At 43.8% G+C, this 22192-nt stretch overlaps 1 protein-coding gene across 3 annotated transcripts in view; it reads left to right on the forward strand.

Moving 5' to 3' along the window:
• Positions 1 to 562: 562 nt before the first annotated feature.
• The window catches only part of SHISAL1 (shisa like 1), a 72311-nt gene continuing 50681 nt past the window's right edge, over positions 563 to 22192 (forward strand). Inside the window, exon 1 of one of the 3 annotated variants that reach the window (XM_063395401.1) lies at positions 563 to 1115. The gene's annotated coding sequence lies outside the window, so the exon portion shown is untranslated. The other 2 variants (XM_063395402.1, XM_063395400.1) reach the window with 2 other exon arrangements.

Raw genomic sequence — 22192 nt, forward strand, 5'->3', positions numbered from 1 at the left:
CTCGGAGTTGTTTCATTCTTTGTCTCGGAGCCTCGGCTGTGCTGTCGCAGCGGCGAGGGGCGCGCAGGTGAGCCGGGCACGGCTCTGGGAGCCAGGAGGGCGCACACAGCTCTGCCTCCCCGTGTGCCCGCTGCCGGCACGCCGTGTAAAAGCCTCATTTCCACCGCTCCGGAGACGTGCGCTTCCTCCAGCGCCTAAACTCCGGCTGCACCGCCAGCCCCTGCCCGGTTTAGTCTCTAGCGAGACGCGGGACAAACTCCGGGGCGGTTCCCAGGCGGATGCCGGGGTTCTCCCGGTGCTGGCTCCATCCCTCCCGCCGGCAGCTGTGCGCACACCGCCTTCCCGGGCCGGGCCGGACCGGGCCGGGCTCTCCCATTAGGAATTTTCCTAAGGAACCCCACAGCAGGTGGGCTTTGGGCCGCGGCTCCCCGGGCAAGCCCCGCCGGAGGCACCCGCGCTCTGATCCCTCCGATTAAACCGTGCCTGGAGGGGATTGCTTCTTAACAGGCTGCCGGATGGATGCTCGCAGAGTAATTGAAATCCACCGAACCGCTATTTATTAATATAATGCTCTTAAAACTGAACGCACAAGTAATCCCCGGTGCCCTCGTAACGACTGGGAGGGGAGGGCTGCGTGCGGGAAGGGGGAAGAAGAAGAGGAAGAAGAGGAAGAGGGGAGCGGGGCCAGGTCGTAGCCGGGCAGGGACCAGCACCTGGCTGGGAGCCCTGGGGAAGCCGCCGCACTGTCGCCTGCTGGCCCAGCCGCCCGCTGGCTGGTGACAGAGCCCAGTCTGCCCGGGGAAGCCGAGCCTTGTGCACCGCAGAGCGGCACGGCACGGCACGGCTCCGCTCCGGCCGCACCGCCCTGCCAGCGCCCCCTCCCTCCCTCATCCCCTCCCTCATCCATCCCCTCATCCATCCTCCCCCCGGCTCAGGAGGGCGGGCGGCGGCCACGGCAGTGCCGGCAGTGCGTCCCTCCCCGGGGAGCCCCGCAGGAGGAGGAGCAGGGCAGGGGCAGCGCCCCGCGCCCCGCCAGGGTTCACCTCCATCGGTGATGCTGCCAGCGCTGCCGCGTCCACCCCCGTTCCCGGAGGGCGCGGCCGGGCTTTCCTGAGGTGAGTGCCCACCTGCGGGCGGCTCTGCTGTCCCCGAGCCGGGACAGGGCTGTCCCCAGCCCGCTCCGCACAGGACAGGAGCGCCGGGGCCGGGGAAGTTTCCGTGCGGGACAGCGGAGCCGGCGCGGCAGAGGCGGAGCGGCCGCGGAGCTCCAGCTGCTGAGGGGACGCGGTGGGAGCAGGGAGGCACCTGGAGAGCCGGCCCAGGTGGGGCGAGAGCAGCTGCCTGGAGCGGGGGCGGGGGGAGGGAGAGAGAAGGTGGAGAAGCGGGCGGGGACAGGAGGGGATGGGGGAGCCGGCGAAGGAGGTGGCAGTAGCTTCCGTGCATCGCCGCCTCTGTGCATCGCCGGCTGCAGCACCGCGCTCTGCCCCCCGGGCTCGGAGGTGTCCCCGTTGCCGTGCCCGGCCGCACGCCGGAGCCGCGCTCTCCTTGTGGATTCGCCGTGCAGCTATCGGGAAAAGTGACTGTGCGCGGGCAGCAGCGCAAGGTGAGGGCCGTGTCCGTGTGTCCGTGCGGGTGTCGGTGGCGCTGCCGGAGCTGCGGGCGCCGTGCCCGACCCCGGGAGCAAGGTAGAGCCCCGGGAGCAGGGCAGAGCCCCGGCCCGCCCTGCGGTGGCAGCAGCGCTCGGGAAACTTTGTGCGCTCCCCTCGGAGCCGCGGGCTGCGAGCGCCGCGCTGCTGCTCGCCCCCATCCCGGCTGCCTGCGTGTGTGTCTGGGGTCGGAATCGGTGTTTATTTACACGGCTCGGGTGCTAATCAGTCGTGCCGTGGAAAGCTCATTAGCGGCGACTTGTTTCCATGACAACGGGACCCCTCGGAGCCTTCGGGGTTATTTATTTGCCCGGTTTTCTCTCTTTTCGTGTTCGTGCTAGTACGGTGTTTTGTCACCGGGGTCAAAAACAAGCAAATAAACTCTGCGTGATCCTCTAGCCCCTCTTCGCTTTTCCTCCGACGCTCAGCGATTTCCCCGGACTTAATTAACGATACGTGGATGTGATTAAGCAAGTGTGAGAGTTACACAAGGTTTCGAGTACTCGTTCTGCTGCATTGCCTCGTTCGGCTATAAAGCTCAGAGTAAGACGAGGTCTGACTTGTCTCGTGTTCTAAGTACTCCTGAGGACGTGATAGTGCTTGGAACTGTGATGTTACTTTATCTTTTTGCTCGCGTGTCATTTGGCAGCACAGAACCCTTTGGGGAGCTTCGCGTTGCAGTCTCTGCTCCAGCTGAGCTGGGAATCAGTGGTGACTTCCTCTGTAACTTTGTCATCGTGCTCCGGTGTGACCTTGACAGGTCTCTTTAACTTCTTCCTACCCCACTCTGCTCAGCAAAAGGAAATGTCTCTCACTTTCACCTGTGCTCTCAGCTACTCAAGCAAAGCACTTTGTCTAAGATGGAGCACTCTTAAAACCGAGTATATGAGTGTATTGTCCTCTGTTACGAGGAGTGAACATACATTACAGGTTCCTTTTCCCTTACGGTGGAGGTAAAAATCCTCCTCTTTAACTCCAGTCTTTATTTAACATAGCACAGTCCTGCTGGTCTTCAGCAGATGTGAACTGTTACCATCCAGCTGAAAGCAGTGGTTCTAATGCCATTTGTAGCTGCTTTCCTGGGTTAACTTTATCAGAATCGGGTAAAAACGAGAGTCTTTAGCATTCTGAAACTTGTAGGAATATCTGCTGTTACAAAGAGTATCCCTCCAGTGAGAAGATGCTAGAGTAAGGAAAGAAAATGCTCTGAAACTGAATGACAGTCTTGATCACTTGCCTTAGCATTGCAACGTGAGAGGGACTTAAAAGCTTTTTTTTAGAGAGCATGAGCAAACCCACACCTTAAACTTAACTATATGTTAGGTTAAGCATCTGAAACTCTCCTGCAAATTTCATGGTTTTGCAAGAGACAGTTCAATATGTAGGGTTATGTTGAGAAGCTTTGGGAGTGCGTAAGGAATGTTTTAGAATATTCAGTTCTTAAATGCTGCCCAAGAGACATTCAGTTGTGACTGTTTCAGATTACAGGAGTAGGAAGTTATAATAGTAGGGGAACCTCTGTATGAAGCATACATTCTTTCTTCTTTCTTGAAACACTCCTTCTGAGTGAATAAACTGTTATAAAATAACTCTTTCATGCTGTGAGAGAGTCTAGCCTCAGCTCAGTCCAGCAAAGTGCTAAAACATCTGCCTCACTCCAAATGCATTCGAGTAGGCAAATCACACTTCAAGCTTTTAGTGAAATAGCCTAAAGGTATTTTTACTGAAATACCCCTAAGACCTGTGACCTTGACTTTTGTATTCTGTGTTTGTATTCTGTTTTGCAATTCAGTGGTGAGATACCTGTCTGAAAATATTTCTTTGAGCTGAGGACCTTCACCAGCCTTTAGTTAACTTTATGACAATCCCATGAATAGAAGGAAAGAAAAGAACAGAAGTCTTAATTGTCATGTCTACTTTGGAAGTCATTGACTTAAACTTCCATGCTGAATAATTAAATTTTTACTACTTAGTGCTGCACAGTCAATACAAGTAGAGAGAAAGTGATATAGGTTTTACTCTATGTTTTAGATCCTGTATAAAGCTCAGCCTTTTATTATTGGTGGTAGAAAGAGCAACAGATATTTCAGTTCATTTTTCAGACCCTGGGTGCCATGAGGGGGAAAAAAAATTCTTAGTTTTATTTTTTAAGACTGCTAACAGGCGGCAAGAAAGATAATTTGTAACAAGCCCTTATCACTTTGTAATAAAATAGGTATTTTCAGAACAATAATCACTTAAGGTTATGAGAAGACATCTGAGTACGTAAAGCTGTCGCTGATAAAAGGCAATAGGACAGCCTATTGCTCCAACTTTACTGTCAGGTGGAAATAGACTTAATACTCTTTGTTTCTCTGGTGTTGAAAGTCCCACACCTGGGATGAATAAGATACTGGACCAGTATTTAGAGGAGGTGGTTGAGCTCCTTTCCCTGACACACCACTTTACCCCTCTCTTTTAACTTTTTCCTGCCCCCATTAATCACCATCATTCAGTGCTGCTTGTTTGGAGAGCAGAGTTTTGCTGTGTGCATATATATCGTGCTTAGAGGGATCTCTGGGGAAGCAGGAAAATGTTGGTGCAGCAGAATAACAAATGGCAGCCAACATCTTCCCTGTCTCAGTCCTTGGTCACTGGCATCTGTGCACCATGAGATTGCTGGAGATCAGTGTGAAGATGTTGTGGAGTTACCTCCAGTGCTGGTTCCTCTACATTCATTTTGCTGAATACATTTGAAGGAAACAGATTTCAGAGAGAAAGTTCTTCATTTTGCTGAATGCATTTGAAGGAAACAGATTTCAGAGAGAAAGTTCACAGCTCTGTACTCTGAGGGCTTGAAAATAAAGAACAACTCATCACTGCTTTTCCTGTTTGCTGTCAGGTTGAATGTAATGGTTTTCTGGATGGAAAAATAAGGCCATTATGAATTTGAAATGGGCATATTGGCAGCAAGGGGCTCGTGAAGGGCAGAGACCAGCACTAAATATCCAAAGTGAATTTTTAAGATTTTATTCTGTATTTTTAGGAGAGCGTTGGGCAGGGGAGTTTCTAGGTATACTTTTTGAGCTTATAAAATGCACAACCTCATTTGACAGGAGCGAGTAGTGATGTTAGGAAGGTATGAGAGATGTTTCTGTTATTCCAGTTGGGAGCTCAGTTATGTTCTTCATAAGCTGCTGTAAAGCGTTTATGCTTCAAATGGTGGTGTACTTGATTTAGTTCAGTGTTCATTTCAAAATCACCCTAATAATCAATACTTCTGATGAACCAGTCTTTTAGATTGAGGCAGGATTGTTCCGTATGAAAGATTTGCAGATGAAAACTGACTTTTAAAGTGGTATCTCTTATATATGGTAGACTTACTTCTCCTTTTCATCAGAATTTAATGGCCAAACTTAAGATAAAAAATATATTTTTACATACTAGTGGTAATGTAAAACTCTCCTGTTTCTGTTGTTTTATTCTTTTAAAAAATGAAACTTTAACATGAAGATGTAGAAAAGCGCCTTTCTGACCTTTCATTTACTCACCATATTTTTAATGAACCATGTATAATAATTTCGAAACTACTCAGGCCTTTAAGGCCCAAGTTTGAAACAACCCAAAGAAATCTGTATTTTAAAAAATGCATTCTGGAGGGATCCCTCTCCCCTGTCTCTGAGATACCTGATCACACACATGCAAATTCACACACTCAAACTCCCAAGACATTTTGGGAGTTTTGGACCTGGGTGTGTTTTCTACTTGTAAAATAGAGGTGTCAGCTCAAACTACTTCAAAATTCAAGTTTCTCCCATACCTGTATTGCTCAGAGGAGTGATGGGGTTCAGCAGCACCTCAGACATGAGATGCTGCTGCTGCTCTGCCTTTTCCCTTCAGCTGCCAGGACGGGCTGGCAGGGGAAGGAGCCAAGGAGTGGATTTGGGATTTTCTCTGGGGATAAGGCCAGGAGAGGCTTCCCCTCTGCATGTTGCAGCCCTCCTGCTTCTCCTGTGGGAGTCCCTTGATTTGCAGGCTGACCTTTCCACACCAGTGAAGCTTAGCAGGCCCTCCCAATTTTCTCGCTTTATGCCAGGATGTCTGATGTTGCAGACAGGGAGTCTGTTCCTGCTCTATTTGGAGGCAAGGGCAGAATTCTCACTGATTTCCATAGGAACAAGATGTATTCCTAAACATACTTCAGTAGCTAGAAAGAAACTTCCTAATAAAGAACCAGACTCGCATAACACAGAACATGAAGCATTGTTCTGAGCTTCACTTCAGAGCTCTTAGCAGTAGCAGGTCTGCAGACCAAGCCCTGCAAGCAGCAAATCTCAGGGCATTCCTGGCAGCACTGTCAAGGATTATCTGCTCTCATTCTGCCCAGAGAAACAACTGAGCCTTCAGCATGTTACTGATAAAATCTTCTTTATTCTCATGGCTGCCATTTGATCCCCTCAGGTCGTATCAGGAGTGGAACTGGAGGAGCAGTGAGGTGTGATGTAGTAGCTGCTGCACAAAGGATTTGCTACATCAAGCAGAAAAGACTTTAATTTACCTGAAGAAGCAAAATGCCCTCTCCCACACTGATGTGGGAGACTCTTGCAAGTTACCAAGGAAAACTTTGGAATGCAGTTCTGCTGCTCTGAGTTGTCGTACTTTAACCAGACCAGTTCCTAAATAAAACTTTTTTTCTTCTTCTTTATTTGGATGTTAGTTTTTTTAAGGTGGAGATGTTCCAGCCCTCTTTTTACTGACATTCCTGTGTTGCTGTTTCACAACAGTGAATCCTTTCCAGTTCCAGGCTTTTTCTTTAAGAGGACGTAAGGTGAATCACCTATAACCTGTTGGAGGCAAGGGTTTCCAAATGTAACTCGTAGATATCTGTGATTCCTTCCTTTCCCAAATCCATGTATGCCATTAATTTTGCCACTAGAAAGGCACTGTCTGTGTAAATAGAGCTGTCAGGGTGCAAGGAAGTGGTGGGAAGATATAGATTGGTGCTTTTGCCATTTGTGTTTCATTCCCGTACATGAGAGCTTCGGGGCTGCTTTTTCACATAATTTTCAGCTTGTGGTAGTCAGAATATCATTTTCTCTGGTTTTCTCCCATCTTGCACTGGTTTGTTTTTGTGGTGAACGTTTAGGGAAATGCATTGTTTTTTCCCCTGTGGTGTCTTAACACCGTCAACATTTGTTAAATTCTTTACTTACTCCCCTGCCCAGCAGTAAGTGCACTTATTAAAATTAAAAAAAGCTTTATCCTGTAAAGCGTGTAGCATACTCTTATGTCACTTCTCAGGTAATTACTATTTTAACATTTGAAAATACAGACAAAAGTCTAGAGATACAAACTTTTCCAAGGAAATTGTATCCATTTCAGACACTTTATCTTGAATGGCAAATATAAATGTTCAATATGCATTAAAATCCAGAGTTAAGTTTGGGTTCTTTGTTCATGCCTTGTGTTTTTTCAGTATGACCATTGCATATCATTGGACAGAAAGCTGCCGAGATAACAGACCAAACTTGCTATCCTCAAGATACAAAACATTTCTCTTTCTAAAGGTACAAACATCCCAAAATGCAGAGCTTGAACACAAGACTGCTTGAATGATTTATCTGAAAGCTGTAGCCCAAAATTTCATAGTCCTGAAGAACTTTTTGTCCCAGAGCAGGGAATTGTCCAGCATGTGTGAATGGAAAGGAATGGAAACTGAACAACATCTTCACAGGGTGGGTTCTGTTTCTATCTTGTTGTGAAAACAAGACATTCATTCTTCTAACATTCATATTGTCTGTTAAATTCCCCTTACAGATCAGTGGTGAAGGAGCCCTGACCTGAATAAAGCACTGGTTCAGTATCTGGCTCCTTGGGAGACAGTACCACTGATAGAGAGGGCTGGAATGCAGAAGTCATGGCAGAAATCAGCAGTGAGTGGCTGCTCTCAGTACTGAAACCATTTTTTCAGAGGCAAGTTCAGTATAATGCTCATTACCCTTTTTAATTGTGTGGAGTTTTAAGAGTAATTCATTGTGGTTCTGCTGTAAGGTGTTGTGATGTGGCAACATTTTGTTGATTAAGATATTGCTGGAAATTCGTTTTTAGAAATACTGTTGGCATGGATTTGAAACCTGGACTCCAGCCAGGAAGTGAACAGTCACTGGAGCCAGCTCTGCCAGGAGATTCTATACACACACACGTTGGAGACTTGTTAATTATTACTTGTGTTGCAGCCCCTCTCATCCCTGTTTGGGCAAGCCTGTGAATTCCTGTGGGAAATCGTGTCAGGGGCTGGCAGAGGGATTGCTGTCTGCAGGGACATTGGCCAGGGCAGGGGCACTGAGCCATGTCCTGTCCCACAGCCCCTGCAGGGGGAGGGAATGGAAAGGGTCCCATGCCCTTGGTGCTGTTCTGATGCTACCCTGTGGTTTTTGACAAGTAGCTCCACTGCTGGAAGAGCAGCAGAGTGCCCAGATCACTGTGCTCACCTCTGCTGCAAGGATCAGACCTTGTCACTCTGCTTCCCATTTCCCTTCTTTTCACTGTTCATCTCCCAGCTAGGGTTGGTCAAAGGCAGCTCCTTGAAACTCCAGAGGGTTCACCTCAGAAACAAATTCTGCATAAGAGACCAGCTCATATTCTACATTGCTGGTGATAATTGCTTTTTAGGAGCCTCGTACATAGAACTATATTGATAAATTATGAGGTTATCTTGCAACAATTTGCCTTTATTTTTGAGTAGAAGGGCACATGTGAAGAGTTATTGAACAGGGCTCTAACATTTCTTTGTTATGAAATAACTATTTTCAAGAAAGATATTCTGGTTTTGCAAGTCCATGGGCAAATTCCTGTTTATTTGAATGGGAGCAGGGTCAAGCCCCATGTGCCCGAGGGCTGCTATTGTGAGAGAGCCCTTGCTGAGTCCCCTCTGCTGGAATGGGGATGTGCTCCTGGGCAGCAAGCTAAATATAACAATGAGAAATTAATGAGGAAGGGAGTTGGCAGCAGTGGTGCTGCTTTTGCCATTCTGCTCTTTATCAGTAGGGCCATGATCTCATTGCAGCTACAGAGACAGGGTGGGAATGCAGTCATGGATGGTGACATTCCTTCTAGGAAAGCCAGGGCAGCAAGGCAAGCTGGTGGAGCTGCTGTTTATGTGAGAGAGCGACTGGAATGTGTTGGGCTCTGCCAGAGAGTGGGTGAAGAACAAGTCAAGAGCTTGTGGGTATGTGAGGATGACAGAGCACTGGAACTAGCTTCACAGAGAGGCTCCTGTTGTGGGGAGATCCCAAACCCACCTGGATGCAGTCCTGTGGAACTTGCTCCAGGTGACCCTTGGGCGGGGGGGTTGGGCTGGATGATCTCACAGAATCCTTAGGTTGGAAGAGATCTCCAGGATCATCACGTCCAACCCAACCCTAACTTCACTAAACCAAGGCACCAAGTGCCACATCCAGTCTTTCCTTAAATACATCCAGGGATGGTGAATCCACCACTTCCCATTCCCAATCTAATACTTCATTGCCCTTTCTGTAAAAAACCTTTTCCTAATATCCAGACTCTATTTCCCTTGGCGCAGCTTAAGACTGCATCCTCTCTCCAGAGGTCCCTGCCAGCCCCATCCACTCTGTTTCTGTGATGACATTTCCACACTTTGGTGTCATCCAGTCCATTAATTCAGTCTTTATTATACAGTCTCTTCTTTCTCATTGTAATATGTTAAAACCGGGGGAAGTTCTATCCATCAGTAGTCATTTAAACCCTAAGGCCAGAATCTGAAGTTTGCTTTTTTGTTTGTTTGGTTGGGGTTTTTGGTAGTTTTTTTTTTTCCTTAGAATCTATTGTACAAGAGAGAAGTAAATATGGATCTACATGCACACATATATCTCCCTAAAATTAATTTGTATTCCATGTGTTCATTTTGTGCTTCTGTATTGGCCTGCTCTCTCTGTGATGAGAGCTGCAAGAAGGTTAGTGTTTATGGCAAATTTGGTTCAGTTTTTAACCTTTATTACTATTCCCTAACTCCACTTAGCCTCTTCCCTAAACCTTCTGAGTATGGATTGCAGTGGGAAATTTTCAGTAGCATGAACATGAGTTCAAGTGATTGAGAATGATTAAGAATACAATTTATTCCTTCATGTTGAACATAAGTAACATTGCTCCAAACTTACTGCAGTGATGGAAATGAAATACAGAATAAACATGTTTACAAGGCTTCACAGTTTGAAACATTGAAGGCATTATTTTTCTCTTTTGATCACTGAAATTTAATCCATTAGCCTTAAACTGATGGTAACTATAGAGCAACCTTAAAGCCTCAAGCCAGAGCTCCCACCATGGTTTTCAGGAGCACCCTGTACTGTGCCTGTCATAGAAAGCCCCAGTCACAGTTCTTGGTGCCAACTGCTTTTCAAGGAAAGATAAAAGAGGAGCAATATTCTCAAGGAAGTCGACACTTTTCTTAAGCAGGATGTGCTTATGTTACTGTCTTTTTTGAAAATATGAAATAAATAATGTAAATGAATCTGTAGTGCAATCACTCACCATGATCAAAGATTTCTCCTTGGTTTCTGGATTTGCTTTGCCTTCCCTTTCTGTGTTGTCAGCTCTGTATCCTTTTTCGGGTGGATTTAGGCAGGCAAATGGAAATATTGTAATTTGCTTTAGTTACCAAGGTTGGGATTGATCTGTGTTTTGCAGTTTATTGCTGCCCAGCAGCTGCCAACAAACTTCTAAAATGAACCAGGCTTCCATCTCAGAAGTATTTGTTGAGATCTTCTTCCTCTTCTTGTCTTCCATGGGAAGTGGTGCTGGGGCCAGTATGGTTTTATTTGGTTTTGTTTCAGGCAGTACTGATCAGAATTTGGAAAATAATTTTCCTGTTTCATAAGCCTAATTCCACTTTCCTTTGCTTTTTCCTTTCCTTTTCCTTTCTGCCTGGTATGGAGTAAATGTTCTGGTGTTTTAGTTTCAAGCATCAAAACCAAACAAATGTTTAGCCCGTTTAAACATTAATTTCTTTTCTATTTTTCTTCCAATTCAGCTGCCAAAACAACAAAAAACTCCTGTCAGTTGCATAGCCCTTATGGAGAATTTGTATCTGGCACAGAGGCCCTCCACAAGAACGTTTTTTCCTGTGAATAGAGATGCTGAGCACAGATATGATCAGGTTTTTTCCAGAGCCATCATCATTGCAAGCCCTCAGAAATGCTATCCTCTTGCACAAGAGCATTTTCCATGATTGAGCAGCCAGAGACTTAGAGTTTGAAGAGTTTAGGAAACCACTAAAAAAAACCCCAAGGCTTTGTTGGAGGGAGTAGATTACCTATGTCCTTCTCTTGAAAACAAAGCTAAGACATGGTCCTCAAGGAATTTGGTATCTTTGGTTCTTAAGCCCATAAAAGCTTTGCTTATGACAGAATCACAATTTTTTAAATCCTCTTTCAGCAAGTGTAAAGAGTATTTTGTGATAAATACCTCTTGGGTTGTAAGGTGGAATTATCTCCCAGGTTGTTTCTGTATCCAAGCTGAGTGCAATCCATCAGAATGATGGTTTTATTCATTTTGGGGAGCAGGAAGAAGGATGTAACCAAAATTGAGTTTTCTGGCTATGAGTAGCAAAGCAGATCCAGTAAAGCGAGTTGTGTGTTCTACTGCTTGCCACTGCTAACAAATGTAATGGTACACCAAAAACAAACACAGTGACCCAGCAAGTATTCATAGCAAGAATTTAAAAATTCAGAGCCTGAATTTTGAGGTACCAAATGACAGTGGATGCAATGGGAATTAATTGGGATGGCAGTTTCTCTGGGCTTCCTTCTCCTGTGGATGGGATCCAGAATTTCCAACAAGGCTGAGCAGAAAGGCCAACACCTTAGAATACATAAACCAGCACCTAAACCTGAAGTTCCTTCTGTCACAAGAGTGAATGATCTGAGTAGTTAGGAGCAGTTCTGTCACATCAGAAGGATGAAATTATGTCTGAGGAACATTTTGCTTTAAGACAGAAGTAGTAAAGTGCTGCTTAAATTTTAAAAAATAAATTTCTTCTGCATGGTCTGGCTTTTTTAGTGGTGTGATGTGGCAGCCTTTGGTCAAAGCTGAAGGTCACCAGAACACAAAACCTTCATTGCTTTTCACCATATAAAACACAATACAACAGAAAGTAAATTATCAAAACCCAAGGGATCAGCAGGATGCAGTAAGGCATAAATAAGCATCCTTCTAGCTTGTTACTATTGCCTGGGCTAGGTGTTTTATTATCTAAGTATAGGGAAATTGTATTTCTCCAGGTATGTCCTCTCAGCTTATGTCTGGCTGCCTTACAGGTACAGACTCAGCAGAGTTACAGTTCTGTGTTTAATAGCTGTTGGTGAGAATTTATATCCATAGAATTTGCCTAATTGTTCTTGAAAGATAAGCAAGCTTGTGTTATAAAGAGCACAGTTAAACTGCATGCTGTGTGGGAAAACCACCTCCTTTTGTTGTTTTTCAAAGTGCTATCTGATAATTCTTGTGTTATGAGAAAGGATGCAGGGTTGCTGCCTATTCAGTTTGTCAATGCTGCTTGCAAATTTTTTGTAGACTTTTATCAAATTCCTTCCCAGCTGAATCTTCCTTGTCTGTTCAAATGCTTTGCATACAGAAAACATTTTACAGCTCTTACTATCCTTGTCATTCCTCATCCCTTTCCAGCTCTAGAGATGTAGAAAAATCATACCATGATGATGAGCTTTTCTCCCCCCTCCCTTTTTTTTTTTTCTCATCAGCTTCTGAAATTCTCTCTGCTACTGAGTACTAAATCACTATCTGCATAGAATTGATGTGCATAATTTCATTTTAGCTTTCCTGTCTCTCTAAGATACAGTAGCCCGCCCAGTGCTGAGGGAAAGGGATTTCCTCCCTGCATTACTTTGCATTTACCAAAATGAGTTTCATTTACCATTTTATCCCCCAGTTCCTCAGTGAGTGATGGATCCTGCTAGAATGATTTCTGGGTGAAGGCAAGGAAGTGTTCTCCAAGCTGTGGATGCTTTGAGGAGGGAGTCAGCTCAGTGTAAGGGAAAGTGTGTCTTGGGACTTGTTGTAGTTCTGAGGAATTGGAACTCTTAAATTCTCTGAAATAAATTTGGTCAAGAAATTCTGGTAAGCCTGTGCAGTTTTTTATCTTCTGGCACAGAGTCTTCAAAGGACTGAATGGGCAAAGCTTGTCAGAGTAACAGTGGGAATGTGGAAGCTCTGCTTTACTGGTTTTCAGTATCAAGGGCAGCAGTGGGACAGGAAAAGAGACCTGGAATCACAAAAAAAGAAGAGTTAGAGGTTGGTCTTCACTGGAAATCCTCAGAAGCACCATCTTGATGTCAGGATGACAGCTGTGGTACGTGACCCACTGACAGCAGAGACACTGATACCTTACATGCACTGTGATCCTCAGGGTTCTGCAGATGTTTGGCTTTTCTCAGGTGGCTGCACTAAAGCTCTTTTCCACTATGGCATCCTGCTGTGTTTCTTGCACAGGTTTAAAGTTTCTGTGACAGAAATGGCTCTTGGTTTTTGCTCCCTGGGCAGTGTTTTGGTCAGCAGTAGGAATTGGCTCCTTGGTGATGAGGGAAGGGACCTCCAATGTGATCAGATTCCCAATGTTTATTCAGACTGCTTTAAAACTGTGTGCTTTCAGGGATGCAGTAGTTGGGTTCCTCATATAAAGGATTCTTAAGATGTGTCTCCTCACCAAACAAGAAGAAAAACCTTTGAGGTTGTCAGATATTCCTTCTCCCATAAACCTTAAGTTTTGTCCACATGGAAACTAGCCATGCTTTCAGTGAGCCACCAGATGTTGAGGGATTTTCCCTCCCAGTGTCCTTATCCTGGCTAGAGGGTGGGTAATCAGCACCCTTTGGGAAAGCAAGTTTCAGTTACTGGTGGTGTAAAAGAATTTGGTTTGTTGTGGAGTCACAAACTGTGCTTAGCCAAAGTACTTTTGAAGACTGCTGTCTAGATAGTTTTCATATGAGTTTATCTTGAGGAAACAGAACAATCACTGAACATTATAAACAACAAACAGTAGCAACTCAGATCAGATGTTGAAGGAAATTGAGTTGATTTTGCAGTAGCCCTTTGTTGTAGCATCTTTGTGGTCACCTGAACATTTTGAGGCCCCTCCATTTGCAAATGTGGTATTAATGTTGTTTTTAATTTTAGAGAATTTACCTTCTTTTTTTGATTTACTCTGTGAATTCTAGTTCTTTCTAGAGCTGTTTAGACTCATGTTTAGTCATGCTATTTCTTTGAGATTAATACATAAGTTTTACTAGCATTAACTTTTTATATCATCAAAATATCAGTGCTTTTCCTTTATTTGCCTTCTTTGCTGGGAAAGTAATCTACAGAATAAATTTCCTTAATGGGTACCATAAAGGTATTCTGAGTTTCCAACACTTTTACACAATACCTTGTGCTGTCTTAAGATACGAGTCATTTATCTCTCCAGGTTTTTTCCCCCTCATTCTCTTTTTACATATTTGATTGCTTGTTTCAGTCAGTATCTAAGTTCTGCCTCCTTTTGTGCTGTAGGGGCATTCACCCTCTGTTGTACAGGTTATTCCAACAGCTATATGACAAAAAATACTCTGTTCTGTGTCTTAAGGCACAGACTGCTGAATGCTTGAATTTTGGAGATCTGTTCTGTTGTCATGTTAATATTGTCCTTGGACCCTGGGTTAGCAATTTGATATATGCAGGAATGGCCTGGCTAATGAGCAACCAGTTAATCTCAGTGATGGGTAATTCCTCCTCCATTATGTGCTGCACCTTTCTCAGTCCATTTACTGAAGCATTTTATTCTGTATTCTTCCATGGAAAAAGCAAAGTGCTCTTGAACCTCGGTTTAACTTCTTTCTGTGAAGTGCTTTTCCTTTCAGTTTGGAGGTCATGGTTTGGCTAACTGTGCTGACTTGGGCATGCCAAACACAAGTGTAATAAGCAGCCTGTTTAATTTCAGGCTGATAGTCTTGCTTATCTTCTCCTAAAACCTTGTACGTAACTCTGAAGTAGAATACTTTTGAATTAATTCTCCTGCTGACGTGGTTCTCAGGGGTGTTATGTAAGCTCTGGTTCTGAGGTGCTCCTGTTAAGTAATCCTCCTGCAGTCCCTGCATCTGGCCTTCACATATCAGGAAGTGATTGTCCTCTCAATTTGCCAGAAGTCCATGGGCAACTTTCAGCATCAGATTTCTTTAGCTTTTAACATTCTGGGTTCTTTGCAGTTTGCATAGTTTCTGTCCACTGTGTATGGTTGGATTTTCTTCACTTGGCACATCCTCGTTTCCTCAAGAAAGTTCAAGGCTGCATCTTCCAGTGGTCTTCCTGTGTTTCCCTGGTCTCTTCTCAGTGCAGTATCCCTTATTTATCTCTTAGGATGAGGCCAACCTGTAGCTGGCCCTGTCACATTTGACTGAAAGACAATCACCTGCTGCCAGAGGTAAGGTTGGCTGAAGCTGTCTCGCCCTTAGCTGGTGCCCAGTGCTAGTAGAGCAGATGTGACTCTTTGGACTTGATGTATTCATGCACAGTAGAGTTCTCTCCTCCCAGTGGAGTCAGCAGCACCTTCTTTGTCTTCCTCATGGAGGTGTTCATATTGATTTGCATGTGGAAAGCCCCTTTCCACTGAACTGAGTACAGATAAAGGTCTGTGTGCTGCAGGAAGCCTCTAAAGACAGGTGAGAGGTGTCCCAGGAGTGTCTGATTATCTGCCTGGGGAGTTCTGCTTAGGGACCCTCAACTCACCCCTCTCTACAAGAGCCCTGGAGTGGACAGCAGATTTCTTGTCCTGGTGTAATATTGGTGTGGTTTAGTTGGCTTTGTTTCTGTTCCTAGAATACCATTCTGTGCTGGATTTGGGAAGTGAAGCAGGGGCACAGCAGTCTGTCCCCCAGAGCTGGGCCCTTCCCAGGGCTCTGTGTGGAGATGGGAAACAAGAGTGACCGCATGGGATCAGTCCATCAGCACGGGCCAGTGGGCAGCTCCTGCTTTAGGTGATGTGAGCTTATCCAGAAGTCTTGTCCCCACCATCCCTCTCTTATTAGTGTCAATTACTGGATAAATACTCATTCTTTTGATTAAGTTGATCTTGGCCAAGGAAAGAAAGTGGAACAGCAGAGCCTTGTGTATTCACTGCTGCCTAACAATAGCAAGGCTGACATTTCAAACAAGGCCCTTCCCAGATATGTGCAGCATTGTTTAACTAGTAATTCATTAAATATATTAATAGTTTGTTTCTTTATTTTAACTTTCTTAAAATCTGTAACTTGTTGCTGTTGATTGGTCACTCATGGTGGTTTAACCTTTGAATTCTCTGGAGATGAGAGACTGGGGAGAGGGGATATATTGGTAAAAATCTCACAAATGTGCCCATTGTGTGGTACCTGTTGAACAGATGTGGGCTAAAACAAAGCAGACATCACTTGTTTGGATCTGAGAGTCTGGGCAGCAAAACTGACACTATTCCAAGTGCTCAAGGAATTATTTCCAAGCCATTTGTAAAGCAACTTAAAACTTTTCTCAGTTACAAAGTATTATATGATGATTACTATGGAAATAAAAAATACCACCCTTCTTCCTGTTTTTAGATATGTTCTACCATAGCTACATTGAGTCTTCAAATAATTGGAGCAGGCTTTGAATTTTCATTCTGCATGACTGGTTTTAATTTCAAAGTACGTTTAGGACAGAAGATTCTTTTAACCATGACAGTGTACAAAAATACCTGCCCCATACCTGGTAGTCCAGTTACAGTAGTAACTGGTAATGTTTTTCAACTAAGTACATTTTCCTAAACATGTGAAAGAAATGCTCTTTCATTACTCAAAGGCAGATACTTGTTCAATTGTACTCCAGTCTGTGTTTTGCATAAATTTGCTTCCTGTGTGCAGCATCCTTTTCATTCCTGCACCCTTGTCGTTGCTAGGCGGCTTTCTCAGTTGTTGATCCATCTTCCCACTCCTCATTTTTATTAATAGCCTATCTTTTATTAGAGTCTTGCTTCCATTTATATAGTGTGCCATGATTCAGCATAGTTAATAGGTGATTTTTACTGAAAGGCAGTAAAAGGGCTTTTGGAATAGCTTTTAAAACATATTGTAGTAGGCTTGAAAATGAGATTTGTCACATTTAGTGTCTTGAGACAATGCAGCTTAATCCAGGCAGATTGCAGAAAATCCAGCTCTTAAGTGGAGAACTTATATGATATTTAAAGTTTTCACTGAACATGAAGTGGGTATAGCGGTAATGAAAATCATTGCTTTCCTGCTCCTTCAGGGTCCAGGACTGCACAAGGTTGTGACTCATCTTTTTTTCTAAACCTGCTCCTTCTCAAATACACAAAAAATCCAAAAAGCAGGTGAGCTTAGTCTGTTCTTAAGAGTATCTCTCAAAAAAACCCGCATCCTGTTATATCTCATATATATATGTGTGCTATGTATAATATATATTATATATGTGCCATTAATAATAATGTTTCATATTTATCACATATATTGTATATGTAGTGCATATTGTATTTGCCATGAATGATTATATGTGATTTTTGTAATGATACTGTCATATCTAAGATCTTGTGCATCACGTGCCACAGGATATGATGCTACATGTGCCATGTGATACATGTCACAGGTATCAAATCCTGTGTGTCAGGTCACATTTACCACATATATCACATCCTTTTCAATCATTTTTGCACAAACAACTGAGGACAGTTAAAGGAGCAAAGTCTAAAATGCCATTTCCATTTTAGTGTAAAGTACAGTGGAGGAAGAAACTTTCAGAGGCAAGTTTTGTGTAATTCAGTTAAAGCTGGGAATGTTTCAAAACCTTTGGAATCAATTTCTGTTCCCAGGTGTTGCTTCCATGAAGTGTTCCACCTTCTTGTCCAATACAGGATCCTTCTGGGGTGACCAAAAGGACTAACACAGTGATAACTGCAAAATCCAGAGGATGAAAGTCAAGCTGCTGGACACTTTTAGTTAAGGCACTCTGAATTTACCTGTCAGTTTTTAAAACCCTTCAGAAACACTTCCAAGGAAAAAGAATATCCAAGAATACTTTTTGTTGCTCTAAGATGGGTGTCTGAACATACATTATCTGGAAATGCTAAAGAAATCTTTCAAATAACGAAGGAAATCGCTTTCACATCACTTGTCCACTAGAAGTTGTGTTTGAGCACAAGTCATACTGCTTGTAATTATTGACAGAGTAATTTTGATCTTTAAAAAGCTTCACCTTAGCAGAGTGAGACATCAAAGAGGTCCAAGTCCATTAAGAGAAGGAGGATCTTTGATTTTTTTTTTTGCGTTCTGGCTCTAACTCTGCAAAGAGCAGAGTGGATGAGTTGATGCTCAAGGATTGCAATCCTGTGTTTGTACAGGGGAGGAGGGTGTGCCTGCAGTGGCCTGTCAGCACTGTGGTGGTTATTAGATAAATCTGTTACACTGATTAACACACTTCAGACCCAAATTGTTGGTTGCTTTTGGAGTGCTGAACAACTGGACAGAATTTTTAGCCATGCCTTGATACTAAAAGTACCACTCCAGGCTGTTGGGTGCTGTCTGCAGACTGGGCTTAAATATATGGAAATTACCTGTATGCACATATTCAAATTGAATCATATTTGTAACAGTGAATAAAATACTAATGTTTGCATCGGTAGTTATTTTTTGTTTTAAAACTGCTGATTTTCCTGATGAAAAGCAGCACTTTTTAATTATTGGATTACCTTATCCCAGTAAGAAGGCTCTGAAAGATTTAAATACTCATTTTTTGAGTTGTATTACGGGTAACTTTTGAGTGAATTAAGTTTCCCATAGCAGTGAGTCAGTGGGAGAATAAACATATTTATCTTCATACGAATGAGCAATCTGAGCCATATGTTTGCATGGCAGAACAATATGAATTATACAGAATGCACAGAGGGTTTTTATTTTCAATAACAAATTTTATTAAAAGCAAAAGAGCTTTAGTCTGGCTTTTAGTGGTAAAAATAGGTGACATTAATATATATATGGTGCAATATAAATACTTAATGCTCATAATTATTTCTTCCCCTTTGGGCACAACAAACCTCTCCAGAATGTTGTTCATGCTCCAAATGCAAAGGCAAATTGAAATACAATGCAGCTGCTTTCCTGACTGGAGAAAAGCTGGATAATCCAGATGCTTTTCCCTGGTTGTGGGACCAAAATGGGAGTTTCCATGAAGTGTTCCTGGTGGTTCTGGTGTCTGCTCCATGTGAGGAGCCTCAGAGAGCCACTGATGTGCTCCTCTTTGGAGGAAGGCTGAACTCATTCGGCTCTTGTTCCCTTCCACCTCTAAGGCAAACAGCAGAATAAACACTTGACTCAGGTTAGGTGGCACCTCTTTCAAGCACTGATACCATCTGAAACCTCTCTTCAGTGGGAGAGCTCCCTTTTTAATAGCAATATCTGCTTTCAAAACCATGCTGATCACTCTCTTCCCACGGAAAGTTTGAAGGTGTCTGTGGGTGGTCAGACCCGTACGACTGCCCAGAATTTTCAAAACCATTGTTTTGGTTGCAGATGCTTTGTTTGTCCTTCACATGGATGTTCTCCTGAACTGGCTGCCTCACACTGTTGCAATGAGAGGTTCAATTGAAACTGCTGGTTTCTAGTCCATTGGGCTGATATCCCCACAGGGCTCTTAAGTGCATCTCCTTGTCTTGTATTTCAGGCATTTAGCAGCCAGTCAGAGATCTTCAAAAGTCAGTGTATTGCTGTCGAATGTTGTGTGGTTTTACGTGTCAGGATGCCAGGCACCCATCAAAGCCTCTCTGTCACGGCCTCTCCTAGCTGGACAGAGGTGAGAAAAGGCTCTGGAGTTCACATAGGGGCAGGGAGAGGTCCCTGCCCCATCACTGTCATGGGAAAACCAGACTCAACCTGGGGAAATGGACTGAATTTATGAGCAAAGAACAGGATAATGAGAAGTAAAACCCACCTTGAAAACACCTGCACTCACCGCTCCCTCCTTCCCAGGATTAATCCTGATCCTCTCCCTTCTCCCCTCCCAGGGTCACAGGGAGGTGGGAATGGGGGTTAAGGGCAGTTCATCACATCTCACCCCACTCCTCTCTGTACCCAGTTACAGCTGTGCAAGAACTTTGTCCTGAAATCCAGTGTCCCCTAGGCGTCACCACCTTTGCTGGGCTCGACTTTGACCAGTGGCAGTCTGTCCTGGAGCCTGGGCTGGCATTGCCTCTGCTGGACATGGGGAGGCTTCTGGAGCTTCTCCCAGACAAAGACCACCCCTGTAGACCCCCACTACCAGAACTTTGCCAGGCAAACCCAGTATCTGTGACCACACATGGTGGATGCTCACCAAGCTGCTCTATCACTCCTTACCTGGACAAGGTAGAGAAAATGTGATGGAGAACAAGGAGGATGAGATAAAGCATTTTATTGAAGCAAAAGCCAAGACTGGATATGCACAAGCAAAGGAAAAAGCCCAAAGGTTTTATTCTCTATTTCCCATCAGCAAGAAGCATCCAAGGGAAGCAGGGCTCCAGTGTTGTTAATGGTAAATAATCCATGCTCCCCCTTCCTCCTCCTTTTCTTAGGTTTTGTGTGAATCAATGCCACATGGTCTGGAATATCCCTTTGGTCAGTTTGGGTCACTGGCCTGGCTGTGTCCCCTGGTGGGCCCTTGCCCACCCCCAGCCCTCTGCTGGGTGAATGTTGGATGCTGTGCCAGCCCTGCCCAGCAGCACCAACCGTGTCTCCTTTAATTGTCTTATTTGTCTTCATTCCAAGTCAGTTTTCCTTTCTGCTTGCTTTAAGAAACAATGCCTTCTGGATCTCTTGATGGCTTGCTTCATGTTTGAGGATTCCAGGTGTTTTCATGCTAGAGAAACAAAGGGGCTCACTCTTTCATATGCAGCAGGGATTCTTAGCACGCTGTGATGTTTCAGCTCTGGTTGCCACCTCTCACCTTCCCTGAGGAAGGTTACCACTTCTCCACATGAATCTTGCTCTCCTCTCTGAGCATCTTTTACAGCCCTCTTCTTTTGAAGAGCTCCTTTTTGGCAAGGAGAGAGTTTGGAAGGCAGGCACAGCACAGATGCCAAGCCAGGTTAGGAACCTTGCTGGGAGGGGTGACCTGGAATTTGGTGCTTACAGTGTTGCAGTTTCAAGCTAAAGGCTTGATTAAGTGAGAAGTGTTTCCCTAACTGTGATTTTTCTTGAATTCTTTTTTAATCAGTGCTGTGCTTCAAGGTGAGTTTTCTTCTTAGAGTGAGGGATATTTCTGTAATTTGGAATTGCCTTCCCAATTACTGCTCATTACCTTGTAATACAAGGAAGATGATTAATTGCATGACTTGCTTTGGAAATTCATTGTTCAAAATGGCCTTCAGAAGCTGCTATGCTCAGAGCTTAAGAGAATGATGAAATTGCAGGGTTGCCCTTTGGTTTGGCATTTTCAGTACACAATTGAGGTAAAGACAGCAGCAAGGGGGGAAAAGGTGTGACAGAGAAGCATTGTGTGAAATTTCTTAGCTAGAAATGCATCAGGTTAAGAACAAGGCCTCCTTTTAATTGGCTTTCTTACTCACTGGATGGCATTTTAGTTGATAAGGTTTCTGACCTACTGTGATGTACTTCCTCAAAGCAAACACTATTTTTAACCTATTTGTAAATATAAGTCTAATGTAAAATATTTCCTTGCTTCTTCAAATTAATTGGTGTTCCAATATTTCATTTTCTAAGTGCTTCTTTGAAATAAGGATTATGATCCAAGCTTACTTTCCTTATCAAACACTATTGAGTTTCTCCCATATTTCTCAAAGGACAAGTGATGCAAGACTTGTCCCCAGGAGGATACTGAGAAATTAAACTTTTTTTTGGAAGTGAGATGCAGAGGTAGTGATATGGCAAGGGCAAATCAGCCCTTTTGTAAAGCAAGAATAAGAGAATGTTAATCTGGTCCAGTAGCATTTACTATTTATTTACAGGTGATCAATAGAAATCATTGAAGTAAAAGATACTTATGCTGATAAGAGCTCTGGAGAAAAGCAGACATTTATAGAAACAATGAAATAATTTATCACTATGATAATTACATGAAGATTTTTCAAGGATTAATTTTTTTCCTCCAAAACATTTTTAGCCTCTTTAGAGGAATGTAGAAGAAATTTATCCCTAAGACAAATTTCTCCTCATGCCCACTTATCTGAAAGTCCGTTCTGCAGGAGGAATACTGGGCTGGTAATGGTCTTAACCTACTGAACTAGAGTACAGCCATCTGATAGTTCTACCAGTCAGCAGAAAACTGGGATGATAAACTAAAGTTCTAGCAGTTGTGAGGTGTAATTGTCGCAGCCAAAAAGCCCTGTTGCTGTTCCAGTGATTATTCTGATGCTTTGAATCACATGGGCATGGAATAAGATGTTATTCTGGCCTTTGAAAACCATGTTAAACCATTTTTGGGGCAGATGAATTCCTTTAATTGGTAAGCTTACAATGCTTTTTCCTAAGCATTCACTGTTGTTGCCAGGA

Source organism: Prinia subflava, chromosome 4, assembly GCF_021018805.1.
Source record: "Prinia subflava isolate CZ2003 ecotype Zambia chromosome 4, Cam_Psub_1.2, whole genome shotgun sequence".
NCBI classification, from domain to species: Eukaryota; Metazoa; Chordata; class Aves; order Passeriformes; family Cisticolidae; genus Prinia; species Prinia subflava.